The sequence below is a fragment of the Chiloscyllium plagiosum genome, unplaced genomic scaffold, assembly GCF_037043375.1.
Source record: "Chiloscyllium plagiosum isolate Xiang-an unplaced genomic scaffold, Cpla_swu_hap1 HiC_scaffold_39, whole genome shotgun sequence".
NCBI lineage: Eukaryota > Metazoa > Chordata > Chondrichthyes > Orectolobiformes > Hemiscylliidae > Chiloscyllium > Chiloscyllium plagiosum.
The window spans coordinates 107,488,539-107,509,711 of record NW_028270177.1 but is presented as its reverse complement, the minus strand read 5'-3'; positions in this window follow the sequence as shown (position 1 = coordinate 107,509,711).

Sequence of the window (21,173 nt, the reverse complement as noted above, 5' to 3'; positions counted from 1 at the left end):
TGATACAGACCGTGGGCATGAGCCATAAACTCATCTCATAAGTAACAGCAGGGCAATTCCAAACTACTCTTTCAAACATACTGGAGCCTTAGTGCACCACCACTTCCCAGAAAGTGCTGAAAAGAAAGGAAGAAACAACACAACAAGAATGGCCCATAAAAAGTCAAGTTCACCAATGACAGTCTCGATTAGATTACCTTTCCCTTCTAATGTCTGCAGGATAGGAATGAAGAATACCTAAGACCACGTAACATATTGGAAACATTTCCCTTTCATCAGAATACCAAATAACGACGACTAGAGTCACCGTAGGACTATGTTTCAGACAGCGATGAAGTAACAGTCTCTTTTTGGTTCCAGTGAAAGCTCAACTCACTGTGGGACGAAACAACAGCAGTCGAGCCTGCGATTTTCAGTGTGGGAGGCGACCACCGCACGGATTGTGTCACCTTTGCACTCGCCAACACTGCATTCAACTCTCCAATACCGCTGCTTTTAGCTTGGCTTTGACCAGAGCACATTAACACGCTGCAGCAATGAGATTTGAACCGACACCCGCCTGCCGAACAGGAACCTGAATCCCGCAGCTTAGGCCACTTGGCCATGGTACAGAGGCCTGCTTTCCACCACCCCCCCCCCCCCTAGTGAAGTGTGCTGTTTCTGATCCGTCGGCATCACTGCAGTATTTTCAGACAGCGCCATCCTCCCTGCGACATGTCCGTGCTGGATAATATTCTGTTGTGTCGATGTGCCCCGGCTTTGCCAGCATCACCATGGTCTAACTCCTTACATTATGTTGGTCGGACTGTGATTCCACTTTGATTCGCAAATGTGTCACAAACCACCTTAGATGTGCTGGCTCTTCACAGAGATAAATGTGTTTCTCTTTTGGTATCATTCTCTTGCCTTCTTCCTGTAACTCTGCACACTTTCACTTTCAACATAAACATCGAATTAGTTTTTAATTAACTCGATTGATACTGCGTCTTTGTCAATTTCAAGCAGTGGTTTACAGACACTAACCACGCGCTATGTGAAAACATTTCTCCTCAAGTACATTTTTCTTCTTTGACTAATGATTTTATAACTCTGCTGAATTGTTCTCGATCCTTTCAGGCATGGGGAGCATTTTCCCTTCCTTATTTCCTCTGTCTATCCCAGTCGTGTCTTGGAAAGGTTTGACAAGGCCAGCTGTCGGTATTCTGCTCTCCAAGAAGAACTTCCCCAACCTTACAAATCACCTTTATTGTTGATATTCCTCATACACCACACCATTGCCATTAACCTGTTCAGCGCTGTTTCCAATCATTTCATCTCCCCACTTCTTCAAGTTTAATACTCAGAACTGTGCAAACAACCAAGATGGTGGATTTATTCAGAACGGGATTGTGTGGGTGAGCATCCTGAAACACTTGTTTCGCTTTCGCCACATGTGGTACTGTGCCATGACTACTGAAATGACACTTCTTACTCCAGAATTCAGCGTTAATTCAAGTTGTGTGTGTGTGTGTGTGTGTGTGTGGGGGGGGGGGGGGGGGGGGCTTCCTAATTTACACCTTTTTTCATCAAATAGCTGATAGGACGACCAGGCAAAAGTGAAATCAAACGACCAAGGCTCGATGGCGACTTCAAGTAAGACATTCTCACATGCCAGAATTAACACAAGCTGCTGAGCGAAGATCATGCACCTAGATAAGTGGCATTCTTACGTTTCCAACACCAAACCAGCTGAAACTCGCTCAGATCCAACAAAATTATACTTTGATCTCGGGTTTCTAAGCACCAAAGTCTTTCAAGAATATTGCCTTCTCATTCCGTATCCTTGTTCACGGGACAGTGCTGTTTAACCCTTCAGCTTGGACTCCATCGGCAGAGTATTCAGTTATTTCCCTCCACCTGCAAGCAGTGTGAGGGGAGGCTAGCGCGGATATGCTCTCATCAGCAGAGCCAGTTCCATCAAGTGCTGGAAATCAGCAAGTTTGATTGTGAACTTTCTGTAAATATTATTTATCTGAGAGACCGATAAAGATGTTGAGTTGTTGGGAAAGACAGAATGTACTCCGGATTCTCTACCCTCAAGTAAATTGATGTGAAGACATTTTTGTGCAGCCTGTTTGCTGTTCAGAATCCACCTTCACACAGCAATCCTGCAGAAAGGCTTTTGTAACTGTGACATCGGTTTCTTTGCTGCAATCGGGCAGCAGTTAACACCTGAACCCCAGCTGTCCTAGATGAAGAGAAAGCGAATGAAACCCTCAGTCACTGAGAGTCATCCCTACAGTCCTGAGCTGCGGAGCTGCAGACAGTCTAACGCGGAAGGGAGGGTTAACAATGAGGCATTATTTCACCATCAGCCACTCTGTCCCAGAGGCAGGACGAGGGGCAGCATCAACGTGTGGCATCACTCATTCGCTGACAGAAACTGTTCAGCCCATCGAGTTCACGGCAACTCTCTGTCGCTTGTATATCTCTGTGGTTATTCATAATTGGCGATCTATGCCCTTATAATGCGGAACTGTGTCAGTGTCATAATGCTGTCTCCAACAAGTTGATCCAATTGTTTCTCTTGTCTTTTACTTTCACGGGGAGGACATGGCTGTGTGAAACACTGTGGGGAATAACTGTTATAGAGCACTAAACAACGAATATATCTCACCTTCACCAGTTTATTCCCAGCTCTGGCAAATGATTTTGCGAATCAGATCAGAGCAGATAGACAGAGAACAGGAAAAGAGCTTCCCGAACTTCACGAGTGTGTTTCTTCACCTGTGTCAATTTGGCGGGTGTATCAGTTCGAAATATTCATTTCAGATATATTGAGTGAAATGAAATGGAAAGTGAAACAACATGCAATACGTAGAATGGAGCTATGTTATAGAGGAACACTGGCGGGACAGTACACACACTGAAACGTGGAATTGTCAACGAGCAGAGGATGTTTTCAATCCATTAATTTCCGGGTTATGAGCCCAATAGGTTCCAGCTGCGCCGCTCTGTTAGCGCTGACTTTAGCATGAATTACACTGTCTTCAGCATTTCGCCTGGCGTGTGGCATGTACCGCAGAGGATGATGTTGAAAGGTCTTCACTATTATTGTGTGTGGCGCAGGTGTGTCACGGCTGTGTTAAAAAAACCTGTGGGGAATTTCCACATTCTGTTGCTTTAACTGTGATTTAATTTAGAATCAGGAAATATGTCACAGTGCAAAGTGAAGCCATGCAGCCCACCTTCGCTGTGCTGGCACTGAACAATAAGGAAATGTCTGTGTGGTTCGATTGATTGACTTTATTTGATTGTTTGATTGTCACATGTACCTGGGTTTGCGATGTTAAAGGCAAATCACACTAATCAAGGACATGCAGATTACCGTGTGAGTAAAAACAACATTTTGGACAGCTTAAGGCTTTCAGGTTAATTCACACAGGACGTGCGCTCGGCAAGATCCACGTTAACAGGATCAGCATCATTTGAAGTTAGGGAATCAATTTCTCAGTCTAGTAACGGCCGACAAGAAGTTGCTGGTGTATGTCTTGAAGCTTCGGTATCTTGATCTGACCATGATCTCATCGAAATGTTGCCTTCTGAGTCAAAAATAGAATTAAATGGAAAACTCCAGGGCTCAAGTGTGACTTTTCACACGTACATCACCCACCCGAGGCGACATCACACCCAAGATCAACGAGCCAGAACCGCAGCTTGTGCGGGATCGATAAATCAGGTAAGTCTCTTTGTTTAAAAATAGGCTTTTTCTGTTGTATCGGAGTGAAGGCAGCATTGAGATTTAATAACATTTCCTTGACATTCTGACCTCCAGTTTCTCGGAAGCTGTGCTAGCCACTGTCCCCGCGAGAGGGCTCCTACCATTGGCAGCTGGACGAACTCATCTTTAATTGGCAATCAGTGTCGTGGGAGAGAAACGTGTACGCGCTCTTCAGCTCCATATCAAACACGGGTTTAGGGATCGGGACGGGGGCGAGAGGGAGTGGGAGTTATGAAAATTCTGGAAAGTTGTACAAAGGGGAGATCACGGATGCACAGGAACCCATCTTCTTTTGGGAACCTTGTGCAAATAACGCCACCTGAAACAAATAGAAAAGTGCAGAACTGCAGGGAAAAAGAGAATCTCTCCCAGTCATCGGGAACTGTGTCTGTGTCCTCCTCAAAGTCACATCGAAGCCTCTGCTGTCTGAATCAGCATGGGTTGTTACTGCAGCGAGTCCTGTCGCTCAGGCACACTGCACCTGATGTGTATAAGCTTTATGACATTACCCCAAGCTCAGAGAATAGATTTCACAGCTCACATAATCCCAGAGTGACAGGGAACAGAAAAAAGCGATTCAGACAATCATCTTTACACCCATGGGAAAGAAAACGGATGTCTGCGAGCAGATAGTCTCGACCACTGTTGTTGTCTGTTTGACAACAACCAGGAAATATTTATCTTGCTTCTTAAAACAGGTGTGAAAATTTGATGAGCATAGATACATCTACCTGCTGTTAGTGAAATGATGAACAGCAGAGTACAGTTCACAGAGTATGGTCTGACATCTGGTTTATGGGCTCAGCACGCTCCAACTGTGACCCCCTGCTCACAGGATTTGAGCACAAACAAAGGAATGACTCCGTGACAAAATCTGTTGAAACGGAAATCTGTGAGGAATTGAAAGCGATGGAATGAAAAGCCACTTGAGAGCGGGATGTGACATCATCTGTGAAGGGGTTGTTTTCCAGAATCGAGGAGAGTGGGCAGTGCTGTTTCCATGGGTCAATATCAGGATAGATAAAGTGAATCAGTGTCGAATGTTATTGAAGGGAGCCTTGTCGCCGAGACCCACTGTTCCTTTTGTACAATGGTCCAAAAACACGGACGTTTTGTGTAGAGGGAACAACTTCAAAATCGTTCATGAGGCAAAATGCACAAATGAGCAAAACAACAAAGCAACCACAGGAACTGGTGTTACGTGACGGGGTAAACCCCCTCTGCTAATGTAAACCAGCAAAGCAGAAAGGATCCATCCTGTGCTGTATTCTGTTAAAATTCAACAGGCAAATAACTATCCCAAAAAATCACTATTTAAAGTTAACATTAACAATTTTATTGTTATTTTTAACATGTGACAGAGAACAATCAACTTTCAACTACTTACAACTCCTTTCTCTAAACCTTCTGGTCTACAATACCTTCCCTCACCCCGACCCCATTAACATTTACAAAAGAAAATCTAATTAACAAACCAGCTAGTTGTCGAATCCTCTCGTTGTATCTTCCTCTGTAGATTGTTTTCTCCAGGTCGGTGTTGATGCTTATTTTCAATGCAATCTATTTCGCCAGATAGTCACCTCTTGGAGATTTTAATAACATCCTGCATCTGTTGGCCTTTTAGCTGTTCTCTTTGCTGTTCTTTGCATCTCTAGGTAACCGTTCAAAATATCTGATATTTGTCTCACAAAACGTCGGATCGTTTCATTGGTTTTAACATTGTAAAAATACCAAATTCAAACTTGATTGGGGCATAATTTAAGCTGATTGGCCGAGTTCGAATTTGTTTTTTGCATCCATGTAACACAGCTCTTAGTTGTTTCGACCAACTGTCATGTTGTTACCTTGTTCTGGACTTTTTGTGCAAGCCAGACATTTCAACACCATTAATAGTACATTACACCCAAAACTTCATAACACTGGCATTTGCCAAGAAAGTCTATTTCGCTCAACATCGTTCTCTGTCAATCTCATCTGCCTGAGATTTGAGCAATCTCTGGTCTATGTTAATCAAAACTGCCCTATTCTCATAACCTCAGATTTAACCCGCCCCCTTATATATGTCTTACAATATTAATTGATTCCTCACTGTGTTACTTAAGCACACGTTGAGAAGAAATACAAATGAGAACAACAGTCACCTGTGTGACTGCGATTTGACCCAATGTTGCTGCAGCCAAACGACTCAGCTGTAAGTGAAATAGCCCACACCTTTCCGGTACCGGTAAAGAGATTGCATAGTATAGTGGTAAGTTTTCATAAGTTGAGTTAGACCCAGCATCATTACGCAGGACGACATTTACTGAGATATAAAGACATGATGAAGTACACGGGGGTTGGGGGTGGAATATGGTTAGGAAGGATATGATCAGAGTTTCCTTGATACAAAATCGTTTGAGACGACGGAAATGAGATTCCAAACAATTTCATCAACAGGTGCCTAAGGGAAAGACAACGGAACGAGGACATTCCGCAACCCAAAGGACTAGCCACACTACCATACATCAGGAGCATTTCCGAACTGACAGCCAGACTACTGCGACCACTAGGACTTATAACAGCACACAAACCAACAGCCACTCTCATACAACAACTCACCAGAACGAAGGACCCGATACCCGGCATGAGCAAAACCAATGTAGTGTGCAAAATCCCATGCAAGGACTGTACAAAACACTACATCGGACAAACAGGAAGACAGCTAACGATCCGTATCCATGAACACCAACTGGCCACGAAGCAACATGACCAGCTATCCTTAGTCGCCACACACGCAGATGACAAGCAACATGAATTCTACTGGAACAACACTACCATTATAGGGCAAGCCAAACAGAGAACAGCCAGGGAATTCCTAGAGGCATGGCACTCATCCACAGACTCTATCAACAAACACATTGACCTGGACCCAATATACCAGCCACTACAGCAGACAGCTGGAATTGACAACCGGAAGCGGCAGAGACAGGCCACCATAAATGCCGGAGGAAACATCACAGAAGCGATTCAGAGGAGGCTCCAAGCACTGAGGATGTCGCCTAGACAAGGGACGAAACGTTTGCAACACAAATTCCCAGCTCGGCGAACAGAACCACAACAAAATAGACTTGATTGAAAACTGGGTTTCCGTGGGTCGCTGCGTTGTTTGTAGACAATGTTATATTACCGCTGACACAGGGCTTCTCATTCGGTCGGCTTCAATTTGGCACGGAATTCTATTCAACGACACTTCACTAACTTCCTTCTTCAAGTGCCTACTGACAACACGAAACATACTGCACTCATCATCAACTTCATCATGGCTACATCCAACGACATGTTGCACAGTTTTCATGAATACTGAAGATAGAAGAATGGTTTGCAAGAGTAAATTGAATTTCAATTTAAATTTTAAAGTGATAATATGAATTTCCCAAATTCATATTTATTACCTTGGCCAGAACTCTAGCCAGGCAAAGGGGAAATCTGTCCCTGAATCCCCAATATCCACACTGCCTTTTGCTCCATGTGCACAGTTGGAAACCTGTGTGAAGGGGCATGCAGTCTTCAGAGTGCCTGGGAGAATCCTCCACTGTCTGATCTAAAGCTGCAACAGGAGCTGTGTATTCCAGCTGTGAGAGCAGTGGGATAAAGGACCTTGGTATTCCGTGGTGTGGATTCACAGGGTCCTCATCATGTTATTGTTTAAAACTCTCTATCAGAAACAGCACAGAGAGGAATAGATGGGGACCATTTCGGTCGCCAGCGCTACCCCGCCATTTGATGTCATCATGGCTGACCGAACCATCAATGTCTTTTTCCAGCACATCCACATCAACCTGTCGCCCAAAGGGAAAGAGACACTGAATAAACCGAAAAAACTCTGCAACTGTGGGAGGGAAATGTGTTTAGAGACAGTGGGCTTCTGCAGTGGGTTTTGTGAATGAGTGGCCGATTCTGGGCTGATCAAGTTTCAAGTGATATGATTCCCTCAAAACTCACCAACCAGAAAGTGAGGAATCTTCTCTGGTCAGTAGCAGGGCGGAGAACTCCAGACGATGGGAACTGATGATGAATCAGCAGAACGACCATTCATTCAGCTGAAATCAAAACTAAACTCCAATTCAGGTGTGACTCAAAATTACAAACTTTGAATCGCAATCTTATCAATGCAGTAGAAGTCCAACACGTCTTTCATTGTGCCACAGAGCTGTACTAGCCTCCATTGTACTGCACCCAAAGTTACGGTGTTCAAGTCTTTCACCAAACATCTGTTTATCCTCGCCCCAGTTTACAGTACTTGGTCCTCATCCGTGCATGCTCTAGCTCCTCAAGTGTTCTGCTAAGTACTCCTGAAGCATTTTAATGACACTTAGCTTCACCACACGTTCAAATAGTGAGTTCCAGACAAACGACACTCTCAGGATGTAAACATTCTTCCTAAACCTATTCTGAACATTTTCTCTCTAGCGTTTCATCTATATCCCTGGTTATTAATCATTCCCATAAGAAGTTTATTCCTGTCACACATATCTATCCCCTTTCTGTGCACGTTAATCAATTCCGCTCTCAGCTTTCTCCGCTCTCAGATAAAGAGCCCCAGTCGAGCTCATCTATCTTTGCAGTGGCGTGAGTGTAGTGCTTTCAAAGCGCAGCAGGTCAGGCAGCATCCCAGCAGCAGGACAATAGATGTGTTGGGCATAAGCCCTTCATCAGGAATGAGACGTTTGAGTCGGGGTTGAGGGAGGGGACTGGGAGTGGTGGTCAGGTAGCTGGGAAAGTGATAGGTGTATGAAGGTGAGGGAGATGGTGGTAGTTCAGAGGGAGATTGTTGGTCCAGAGAGCAGTGCCGAGTTGGAGTCTTTACACTGGGATACTGTAGGGGGAGGTGAAATGAGGAAGCTTTTAAAATACACATTTGTCCCGTGTGGTTGCAGGGTCCTAAGGTGGAATATGGGACGTTCGTCCTCCAGGCATCGGCTGGTAATGCAATGGCGGTGGCTTGTGCCAGAAGCAGCGATTCTCTTCTCCACAGATGCTGTCTAACGTGCTGTGCTTTTCCAGCACTACACTCTCGACTCTGAGCTCCAACACCTGCAGCCCTCACTTTTGCTTATCTTCACAGGGGGAGTGTTCGAGCTCAGGAACCATCTTGGTAAATCTCCTCTGACCACGCTCCGGTGCAAACACACGCTTCCTGAAGGGTGGCGATCAGAACAGAATAAAGTTATCCAAAGAAAATCAGAAATAACCGAACAAAACCAGCAGGTCTAGTGCATCTGGGGAGAGATGTTTCGAACCAAACGATCCGCCTTTGGAACGAATGGTATGTGTAGTTGGGGCAGGAACGTGAAAGAAGGTGGACATGGGCTAAAATGATTGAATTCGATATTGGGTACTGAAGATTACACGGTGTCTCAGCAGGAAATGACGTGCCGCTCTTCCAGCTCGCGCTGTGCTATACGGGATCTCTGCAGCAGACCAAACTAAAACGGAGGCATGGGAACGCAGTGGGCTGTTGCAGTGACAGGAACCTAGAAGCTCACGGTCTTATTTTGCTTGCAGACAGAACGAAGGTGCACGCACGTTTGTCACACGCTCTGTTTTTCTCTACCCAGTCTGGACGAGATCACATTGTGAGCAGGAAATGCAGTTTGCTAAATTGAGTGATGGGCAGATAAATCACTGAAACTTACACAATGAGGAGAGACATCATAAACGATCAGCATTGTACCTTCTTGGATTTCATGGAATGGTGCCATATGGGGAAGTGCTGGAAGTCAAGAAGGATTGGACGATGGCATACAGAGAGAAAGTTTCCTGCATTGTGCCGGTATTCAGTGATATGGGCTAGTGGGGAAAGGGCAGAATGTATGTCTTCCTGTGCTATATGCTATAAATAAACAGCTCACTCCGGAGCAAAAGTATTTAATGATTTTCATTCCAACACTGACAGTAGGTACAGCTTGCAGAAGTCACGTGTTTGCGCTATCACTGTCACTCTGTCTCCCCGAGAGCAGCAGTATTCCCAAACATTGATTCAGACAGAACAGTTCTTCCTGTGACATGCCCCTTCGAGAATGGAAGGACAGATGTTAATAACCCGTCCTTGGAACGGAGTAACTGTATTGCTCAATAACAATCACTGAACTATCCAAACTCCATTTGACATAACGTTACCCATAGCCTTGTATGTCTTGGCATCACAAATTCACATCCAAATATTTCGGAAAGTTATGGGGATTTCTGCCTCTTTGATCCTTGCCTACACTGCATTCCAGATTTCAACCACCCACTGTTTGAAAACGTTTTTCCACGCCTCTGACCTTAAATCGATGGCCAACCGTGGTCGAAGTCTGCATCAAAGTGTAACATGTACTTCAGTCTATTCTATCCATATCCCTCAGTACTTTTTGCATCTTAATCATGCCCCCCCCCCCCCAATCTCCTCTGCTCTAAGAAAAACAACTCTAGTTTGTCCAATCTCTCTTCTTCAGCCCAGACAATATCTTGTCAAATCTCCCTTTCATCGTTTCCAGTGCTATCACATCTCTGCTATAATGTAAATTTCATATCTAAACACATTGGTCTCGCTTGAGCCGAATGAACAAGTGAAATAAATGATGCGCAATTCGACAAAAAACTGGTGTTTTTTTGAAAAAAGTTTCTTTTCCTCAATGCTACCCTGTGCCCTTTTCCTGAGCCTGATGTTTCAATAATCTCTGATCCACGTCAGTAAAAGCTGCTACATGAGGATTGATCTCACAACCGCGGTATCCAAATGGATCAACTAGTTTGAAGGTCCCGATGGTGAGAGTTGGGCATGGTCACACAGCAACAGTGAGCGCAGCAACACCAACTGAACGGGGTCAATGTGAAAGTGATTGTAAGGGAAATGGGAGGGGGAACTTAAAGGAGGTATGTGTTTGTGGGAGGGAGGGAAGACTCCGAGAAGGGGTGAGTCTGAATCCTGATATATGACTCGCAGATATGTGTGTGTGAGAGAGGGGTTTGGTGGCAATGTAATCATAATCTCTGAGAATGTTTTCATGTAAAATCAACTAATTTCTTTCTGTGTGTTCTCTGCATGAGTCACAAGGAGTAAAATGCAGTGACTTGGATTCGTACGAGCTTACTGTGGCCACAATGCAGGATATGTTATCATTGAAACCATTACTGAGTCATGCAGAGACACGCGTTTAAAAACAGCAATAATTACAGTGACAGAGGAGATGTTAGGAAGAGTAGCAGATGCACAACAGGAATATTAGGCGAGGGATAGCAGACATGTGGGAATTCAGAATTGGATGAATTTTAAATTCGATATCCTCAGACGCTGTGGTGGTTCCATCGGACTGCATGTTGAAGACTGAGTTTGATGGATTTCGAGTTAGTGCGAGATATTGGTGCAATGTATGTTTCAATAACAATGAGTTTTAAAACTTCACTAATTTACCCACACAAGGAGGTACCCATTGCTGCAGGCAGTAACATAACCCCTGTTCCTAGAACCAGAATCATGCAAACTTTGTGGCACAGCCGCTAATATCAAACCGGAAGTGGGGGCGGAAATGAGCACGTGAAGCTATTCTGTGGCACCAGTGACATGATTGTTAAAGGTGCGGACATTGAATCATAGAGATGTACAGCATGGAAACAGACTCTTTGGTCCAACCCGTCCATGCCAACCAAATATCCCAACCCAATCTAGTCCCACCTGCCAGCACCCTGCCGATATCCCTCCAAACCCTTCCTATTCATATACTCATCCAAATGCCTTTGAAATATTGCAATTGTACCAGCTTCCACCACTTCCTCTGGCAGCTTATTCCATACACGCACCACCCTCTGCATGAAAAGGTTACCCCTTAGGTCTCTTTTATATCTTTCCCTTCTCAACCTAAATCTATGCCCTCTAGTTCTGGACTCCCCGCCACCAGTGAAAAGACATTGCCTATTTATTCAAGCGTGTGAAATGCTGAGGATGGGAGTGCTTCTGGTCAAAGGCGAGGTGGAAGGGCATCTTGGTCTCAATTTATTATATTATTAAGATTCAGCAGCAGCATTAACCAGCACTGAGGATTGGCTCAGAGGAAGATTACTGAAGCCTTAAGTGAGAGGCCGATGTATTGAAAACATTCTAAGAGATTTTCCTTAAGAAAACGGTATTTTGTTACTTTGACAGCAAGAACGGATTTTGCTCACATCGTCTCCACATCAGTCTCTTGATCCAGTAAACACTCCAATCCAGCGTACATTGCTTTCATTCCAACACAGGGACGCGTAGTATTCGCTCTCCATCTGGGATAATCTAAACTGACAATGTCATTCTTTGAATGGAGAAATGCAGCAGGGAGTTGTTAGTGCAGCGGTGATCTATTGGGCTAGTAATCTTTGAAAACTGGAACGTGGCAGCTGCTGTTATTTAAATTAGATGAATAAAATCTGGAAAATTAACCCAATCTCAGAAACAGAGACAATAACTTTAATATGCTGAAAACTCATTCATTCATGTCCCTTCGAAAGGGAAATCTGCCGACCATAACGAGTCCTGTCAACATGTGACTCCAGACCCACAATAATGTAGTTCACCCATAAATACCCTCTGACTCAATTCAAGGTGAATTAAGAATGAAGAACAAATGGTCTTCAGATCAATGATAACAACTTTTCGTGGGAGAATAAGGAAGCATAAAAATACATGGACAACGGGGGAAATGGGAATCGTGTCTGTGTGGACTCGAATTCAACTGTTTATCAAACTAAGTAGACAAAAGGATTCCCGCAACGCCAAGAAGTCAGGGCCATGGGGTGACTGTAGGAAGGGATTCAATTACCCACTGAGGTGTAAACTCACTTGCTCAGTCAGAATGCGCACAGGCCATTCACCACACCCATATCTGAGAAGTAATCACTCCGGGGAACAACTGACAGAGTGAACAGCAAGTTTACAAATAACAGCAGGAGGTCGATTCTGCTGTTATCGCAGCTGTTAATCCCGACCAGCAATGAACCATGTTTGCATGCGTGTTTCCAGTGGAGTTCCACTGTTTTTTGATGTAGACAAATGATTTAGAATTAGTTGTAGGAGCCATGATTCAGAGATTTGCTGATGATTCAACAATTGGTCGTGTAGTTGACTATAATGAAGAATGTCAGAGGCTGCAGGGATGTATCAATAAGAAGGAAAGGAAAAATGGCGAATTGCATTGAATTCAGACCAATGAGTGTTAACGAAATTGGGGAGAAGAAACAATAGCAATGAGTATTATGTGTGGTGTAGACAGACAAAGAGATCTTGGAGTGGACATTCATGATCGCTGAAGATCAATAGACAGGGGAATCAATTGGACGGAAGTACGTTCTGTAGATGCTGGAGATCAGAGTCAAGATTAGAGTGGTGCTGAAGAAGCACAGCAGGTCAGGCAGCATCCGAGTTGCAGACAAAAAAATGACGTTTTGGGCAAAAGGCCTTCATCAGGTATAAGGCTTGGAGCCTCGAAGTTGGGGAGATAAATGGGTGGGGTGGAGTTTGGGAGAATTTAGCTGAGACAGCAATAGGTGGATGGATGTGGGGATAAGAGTGTTCGTTCGGAAAAGAGGTTGGAGTGGATAGGTGGGTAGGAAGACAGACATTTGGGACAGGTCAGTAGGACGGTGCCAAGCTGGAAGGTTGGAACAAGGGTAAGGTGGGAGGTGAGGGGAAATGAGGAAACTGGTGAAAACCACATTGATGCCATGGGGTTAAGTGTCATGAGGCAGAAGATGAGACGTTCTTCCTCTCGGCATCGGGTGGTGAGGGAGTGGCGGTGGAGGAGGCCCAAGACCTGCATGTCCTCGGGAGGGTGGTGGGTGGAGTTGAAGTGTTCTGTCACCGGGCGTTGGGTTTGATTGTTGCCGGTGTCCTGGAGCTGTTCTCTGAAGCGCTCTGTGAGAAGGTGTCTGGTGGCCCCACTGTAGAGGAAACTGCATCGGGAGCAACGGATGCAATAAATAGCATGTGTGGATGTGCAATTGAATCTTTGATGGATGTGGAAGGCTTCTTTGGGGCAATGGGCAAAGGTGGGGGTGTGTGGGGCAGGTTTTACAATTCATGTGTTGGCAGAGGAAGGGTGCCGGGAGGGGAGCGTGGGTGATTGGAGGGCGTGGACTTGACTAGGTAGTCATGGAAGGAATGGTCTTTGCAGAAAGTGGATAGGGGTAGGGAGTGAAAAATATCCCTGGAGGTCAGTGTAACTGATCTTTTTTAGAAACCCACTGACTCTCACAGCTATCTGGATTTCAACTCCTCCCACTGCACCTCCTGCACCAATGTTATGCTGTGTTCCCAACTCCGCCGCCTCTGCCGCATCTTCTCCAAGAGGACCAGTTCCACAACAGAACACAACAGTTGGCCTTTTTCTGTAATGACCGGAACTTCCCCTCCCATGTGGTTGAAGATGCCCTCTAATGCATCTCATCCATGTCCTGCACGTCCATCCATGAACCCCATAGCTCCAAACACAACAAGGACAGATCAAGGACACGAGGAAGGCCCTCAACTTCCATTCCACAAATCTCCGCAAAACTCACATCATCCGCTGACATTCTCACTATCTCTAAATTGACCCCACCACCAGGGATATATTTCTCTCCCCAAACCCATTCGTTTTCCTCAAAGACCTTTCTCTCCGCGACTACCTAGTCACGTCCATGCCCTCAAATGACCCACCATTCCCTCCCAGGACCTTCCTCTGCCACCGAAGGAATTGCAAAACCTGAACGCACATCGTACCCCTCACTTCTGTACAAGGCTCCACGGGAGCCTTCTACATCCATCAAAGGTTCACCTACACTTTCACAGATGTCATTTGTTGTATCTGCTGTTCCAGATGCGGTCACCTCTACATTGGGTAGACCGGATATCTTCTGACAGAGCACTTCAGAGAACATCTCCATGATACCTGCAAGAATCAACTCCACTGCCCTATGGCCAAACATTTCAACTTCGCCTCCCACTCTCCTGAAGATATGCAGGTCCTAAGCCACCCCCATTGCCACTCCCTCACTACCCAATGCCTCATTTTCTTCATCGGAACCCTTGAACCCCATGGCATCAATGTGGACTTCATCAGTTTCCTCATTCCCACTCCCTCCTCTTTCACCAGTTCTAACCTTCCAGCTCAGCACCGTCCTCCTGACCTACCCCACCTGTGTATTTTCATTCCCACCTATCCATTCCACCTTCCTCTCTGACATATCACCGTCAATGCCCACCTCTATCCACCTAATGCACTCTCAGCGACCTACTCCCCAAACCCACGACCTCTCATTTATCTCTCCACCCTATAGGCTGTCTGTCTCATTCCTGATGAAGGGCCTTTGCCCGAAACGTTGATTGTTCCTCAGATGCTGACGGACTTGCTGTGCTTCTCCAGCACCACTTTCATCTTGAGGGGAATAAGTTGATTGAGAGGGATTGTGGGTTTTTCTGTTGTTGACCACAGACTGTTGCAGCTACTAGAACTTTAGCAAACACCAGTTTAGGGAATAGCTAAAAGTCTGAGCACAAGTGTGGTCACTGCATTAATCAACATTTATTAAGTTTTTAGATTAAAGATGGAGGGCTGAAGTATGCAACTTTGCCCATCAAGACTGATTCACCACTCAATTAGTTTATCGTTGATTCCTTCCTTTCAAAGTCAGTCTGCTATTGGCCTTGGAGGGGAACTTGCAAATGGTGGCGTTCCGTTGAATGTTCCAACCTTGTCAGTACAGGTTAGTCAGTACAGGTGTTCAGCTTTGAAGGTTCGATCAAAAATTCTCGGGTGACTTACTCCAGTGCATCGTGTAGTTAATGCACTCTGCTGCTATTGTGCCTTAACGGTGAAAGGAATAAATATTCAGGTATTAAATCGGGTACAATCAAGTGACTGCGTTATGGTGGAATGGTGTCCAGTTCCTTAAGTGTTGTTGAAGTCACACCCATCTCGGCAAATGGAGAGAGTTCTGTTCCACATCTCATTTGTACCTTGCAAACGATGTAGGATTCACGGAGCAATGAGTTGAGTTTACAATCCGAAACTGTCTACCAATGGACATGTTTTTGTTGTGAAAGTGTTTATATAGCCAGTCTCAGTACGTTTTTCCCAAATTCTAGCTCCGTAGACGAAGACACAGGGAAATTAGGTTACAGCAAAGCCATTGAATGTCAATGTAATATGATAAGGCTCTCATTTGTCAGATTTATAATGACTCTATTTCGTTCTTGTGTGGACCAATCTGATTCCAATCGCTAGCTGAGTTCAAGTTCCAATTCTCGTCTGTGCTTGAAATTTCAACCGTTGCCTCACATAAAGTTCTCCACCTACTTTAATAATATATAAGGACGCTACAAGGGACAGCAGATATTTACGAACATGGTGCCAACCCTGTAAAAAATGGAGCTCTATAATCACATTTACAAACGTTCAATATTCGTGGGATCTTGACAGGGTAGATACGGGCAGATGGTTTGCCCTCTGGTATGAGGAGAGCACCAGAGGACATGAACTCAGAATTAGATATTGCCTATTTAATTCAGAAATGAGGAGGAATTTATTTGCTCATGGACCAGTGATTCTGTGGTTCTCTTTCCTGAAACTGTTGTTGAGGCTGATTTGTTGTGTATTTTCAAACTGTGCCAGACAGATATTTAACCAGAAAGTCGATGAAGCATTATCGTGGTTAGGCAGGAGAATGGAGGTGAAGATTATCAGATCAGCCATGCATTCGTTGAATGGCGGAGAAGACTCGATGGGCTGAATGGCCGACTTCCAATCCTATATCATTTGATGTAACGCCTTAATTTATTGATAAGTTTAGAATTCTGAGGGGATGGGATAAAGTGATAGAAAAGGTTTATCAAACTGATCAGACAGATCAGGAACTAGGCTCATAAACTGCTGAACAAGAAATGTGTTGTGGCTTGATGGCGTAAATGGCACCGGGCACACCACAGATGGGTATGTGCAGACGCTGTGATTGCTAAAGAAAATTCGTGGATCTTATGTTGTTGCTAACTTGGTGATCACGCTGGATGATGGATCACGGTATGATTCACACAACAAAAGGTTGTGAAAGAATGAATGATTTGTTTCATTGCAAAAGTTTTCTGCAGTTCCAATTCAATTGACTATTTAAAATACTGATCAGAACTTTGTGTGGAGTGTTACATTAAAATTCACAATCCACAGGATAAAATATTGCACCCGATCTCTCCTTATTTTTTCCACTTTCATTCGATGTAAATTCATAGAAAGTCAAGATGGAATGAAAGGAGGAAAGAAATGTTGCACTCTTTCATTATACCAATTTAACTTACAACAGAAACAAATTGCTTAATTTCAACTTTGATGAGGTATCAATTTATCTCAAATCTCCGGTGCAAAGAAGGGCAAGAGCAAGATTCTCCACCCAGTGTATCCTAAAGATTCGAGGCACAAAGGGAAACCACAGCTGCGTTTGATAGACGTAACAGCCAGAGTAGGATTCAAATCCACACATGCGCAATGAAAGAGCAATCCGTCGCCTTAACCTCTGGGCCACTTCAGCCCATGGCAAAGGCGCTCACATGTGACCACATCAAGATTACATAAGGTGCACCGAGGGGATAAGAAATTCCCTGAGCGGAATCGAATTCACGCCATTATGTTTCTGCTTTCAGTGGAATAATAATACCAGCAAAATCCAAGGGATTGACCTCGTCCTTGGAAGGAATACCTTGTCCTTGATTTATTCCGAGTCGGAAATGTCTCAGAATGAGCCAGCAAACATGAAATTCCCGTCACATTCACACGCACATTTAGTCTTGATGCATAATTTCTGCAGACAGTTTCTCTCTCACGTGAAGAAGTATATACGGAGAGAGAAGTGAAGGTGATGTTTTAGCTCGATGGGCTTTCTCATATGGCTGAACCTGAAGTGGATAAAATTCCCGGAAATGCAGTATTGTTCGTTTTATTTTATTAATTTTGCTGCAACTTCACTTTGTTCATTGCAATGATCGGAAGTGAATTGGATTTATGTGATTGGAACGTTAAATGTTGCATTCAATTTTGCTCCGAATTTATTTCAACTTAAAGAAAATACTGATGAGAAAAACAGAAGGTTAAACTACAAAACAAGATGCCAGTTTTGATGCTCAGTTAGTTTGGCAGATGTCAGTGGTGTCAAATGAACCCAACATCATGGCGAATGTCCTCCCACCTTTAAGCCATTGGATTAAAGCAGGAAATCGATCTCTAAGGGACGGGTCACTTCCTATTCATTATGGAATAGTCTTCCTTGACAATATACAAAATCTGCTCAGTTCCATTTATAATGCTTCATGTGGAATATTAATAGAAATCTTTCAAAACTCTGAGGGTTTTTTTTTGCTGAATCTTACTCAGCAGCATACGTTTCCGATATTTCTTTGCATCTGAAGTCGTCCAAATTAGATATTGTTTCCTTGCACCTTCTAGCCCCACAACCTGGCCACAGGCTGTCTCTCTCCTGATGAAACTCACTGCTTGTGTGTCTCTTATTGTGCCTTTCCAAGTATTTTGGAAACGGATTCTCTGAGTGACAGAAATTCTGCTCCCATAATTTCTTTGTCCTACATCGATGGTTTTGAAAGCATGACGTTCAGAAATATACGAACTTGAAAGAGTGAATTTTCCACCTATTTACTCTCTCCAAACCCCAAATACTCTGGAAAACTTCCATTCGGTTTTCCTTGGTTCAGTGTCAAATTTTCCAACACACAAATATATAAAATGCCATCCCCACTAAACGCCGTCAGCATCGTCTCTAATGCCTTAGCAGCCCAGTAAACGCTGGCAGTGCCCTCTCTGATAAAATCACCGATTCCCTACAAGGCAGAAAGTACAGTTCAGCCAATTGAGTCTGTAGGAACACTCTGAACGGCATCTCAACCAGATCTAGCTCCCGTCTCTATCCCCGCAGGCCTCTGGCTTGTGATTTCAAACAAACCTGATGGAATAAAACCTGGCATCGTGTGACTGCTGAACTTATCACTAGGTTACCCATAGCTAATTCACTTAACTTACTGAATTCACTCTCTGGACACATCAGCGCAATTTAACATGACCAATCTACCTGACCTACAGACTTAACAGCAGTGAACACGATCTGTATCATTTACACACTGGTAACTCAGCCGAGTGAAAGCAAGCTGCGCCCATCAACAGGAATTGAATGCACTCAAACGCGGTTCTGTGCTGTACAACCTCATTAGATCTGCTGGAAATGTTTCTGCACTCAGGTCTGAATGGGTTTACTCTGTTTTCTGCCTCAGATTCCTGCTTTAAATAAACACATCAGTCAGGAACAACTCTACATAATGGTTTTCATTGCAACACAAACACAATGTGCAGATTGCTGAAGTTACGTGTTTGCACTTTCACTGACACTCTCTCTCCCCAGGAGTTGCAGTCCTTCCCCAGCTGATTCAGACAGCACTGTCCTTGCTGTGACATATCCAATCGAGAATGGAAGGCCAAGCATGAATAACCTTCACTGGGGACAGAGCCACAGGTTTAAAACCTTTACGATGCTCCCAGCGGAGAATTGAGCCCTGTGACAAGAGGGGACACTAACCACGATACTGTGGAAGACAACATCGAAGGAAGCCCTTCAGCTTGTTGTGGCCGCACTTGTCCAACACAACTGGTTAACGACCTGAATCAAGTTTTCCATTGTTTAGCCCATAGTCTTATATGTTTTGGCATCGCAAATTAACATCTCAATTTTTTCAGGTTGGAGGGTTTCCACCTCTCTGACCCTTTCCACACATCTACTCAAAACTTTCTGCCTTTTTCCGAAATCTCTTGGCCCCAGTGTTCGATCCCTCCATCAATAACAAAAGCTTCTTTCAGTCTATCCTATCCATATCCCTCATTATTTTGTACATTTCAGTCGTGTCTTCTCCAATCTCCTCTGCTCGGTGACAAACTACCCCAGTCTGTCCAATCTCTCCTCATAACTGAAACTCTTCAGCCCAGACAATATCCCATTGAATCTGTCCTGCAACGTTTCCATTGCGATCACATCATTGCTATACTGTGAATTATAGAACTGCACACAGTAATCTAGTAAGAGCCGAATTAACTTTTTGTTCTATTCTGTTACAGTATGAGGGCGTCGCTGGCTCGGCAGTATTGATTGCGATCCCTAATTGCACAGCGGGCAGTTGAGACTCAACCGTATTGCAGTGAGTCTGGAGTCGCATCGAGGCCCGACCAGGTAAGAATGGCAGGTTCCTTCCTCAAAGGACGTCAGTGAACCCGATGGTTTTGTTTTTTCAACAATTGACCATGGATTTATAGGTGTTATTATATTCGTAATTCCAGATATTTATTGAATATTAATTCTACCACCTGGCAAGCTTCGAGTCAAACCCGGGTCCCTGGTTCATTTGCTTGGTGTCTGAATTAACAGTCCAGTGGTAATAGTGCTTGGCCATTGCAGAAAACCCGTGAAACTAATCTTTCCCAATGAAGTCGCTTTTCCTCGATATTGTAATGTGTCATTTTCCTGAGCTTGACCCCCAATAATCGCAAGTCCATTCAGTAAAAGCTGCTACATGAGGATTGGTCTCACAACAGCGGTAAGCAAATGGATCAACTGGTCTGCAGGTCCCGATGGAGGGGTTGGGGCACGTTCACCCAGCCACAGTGACCGCAGCAGCACAGACTGAACGGTATCAATGTGAGAGTCAGTGTTAGATTCTGCAGTGCCTTACTGAAATAGGAAATGATTCCACAACCACATGATGAAAGTGCAGCGCTCCCAAAACTCGTGCTCAGATAAATCTGGTAGACTCTAACCTGGTGTTGTGTGATTTTTAAATTTATACACCATAGTCCAACACCAGCATCTCTAAATTAATGAAATGGGGGTGTGGAACGGAAAGTTCAGTTAGTGATCGAAGGAGGGAGAGAAGTCTCTGAGATCGGGTGGATTTGAATTCTGACATATGAAACCCAGAGATGTGAGCGAGCAGAACTTGAAGGCACAAGATCATCACCTTGGAGAAAATTACCATGTTAAAACAACTGATTCCTTTGTGTTTCACAAAACCTGGGGCAGATAGAGTAACCACTGCCGTGACTCGGATTCTAACCGAGGTTGCTGCGGCCACAACGCAGAATACTAACCACTATACGATCACGGCATTCCACAGACGAGCCCAGCGACTGGGCGCAATAAGTACAGTATCATAGGAAATGTTAGGCAGCGCACCAAATGCACAATATCAGTGTTAAGCGAACAGTGGCAGATTTGTGGGAACTCAGAATGGGCTGACCGTTTAATATCGGTTCCCACAGTGGCTGTGGTGATATGACTCTATGATTGACGCTATGAAACAAATATCTGGTTGGGATTAATATGCTGAATGCTGAGATAAATA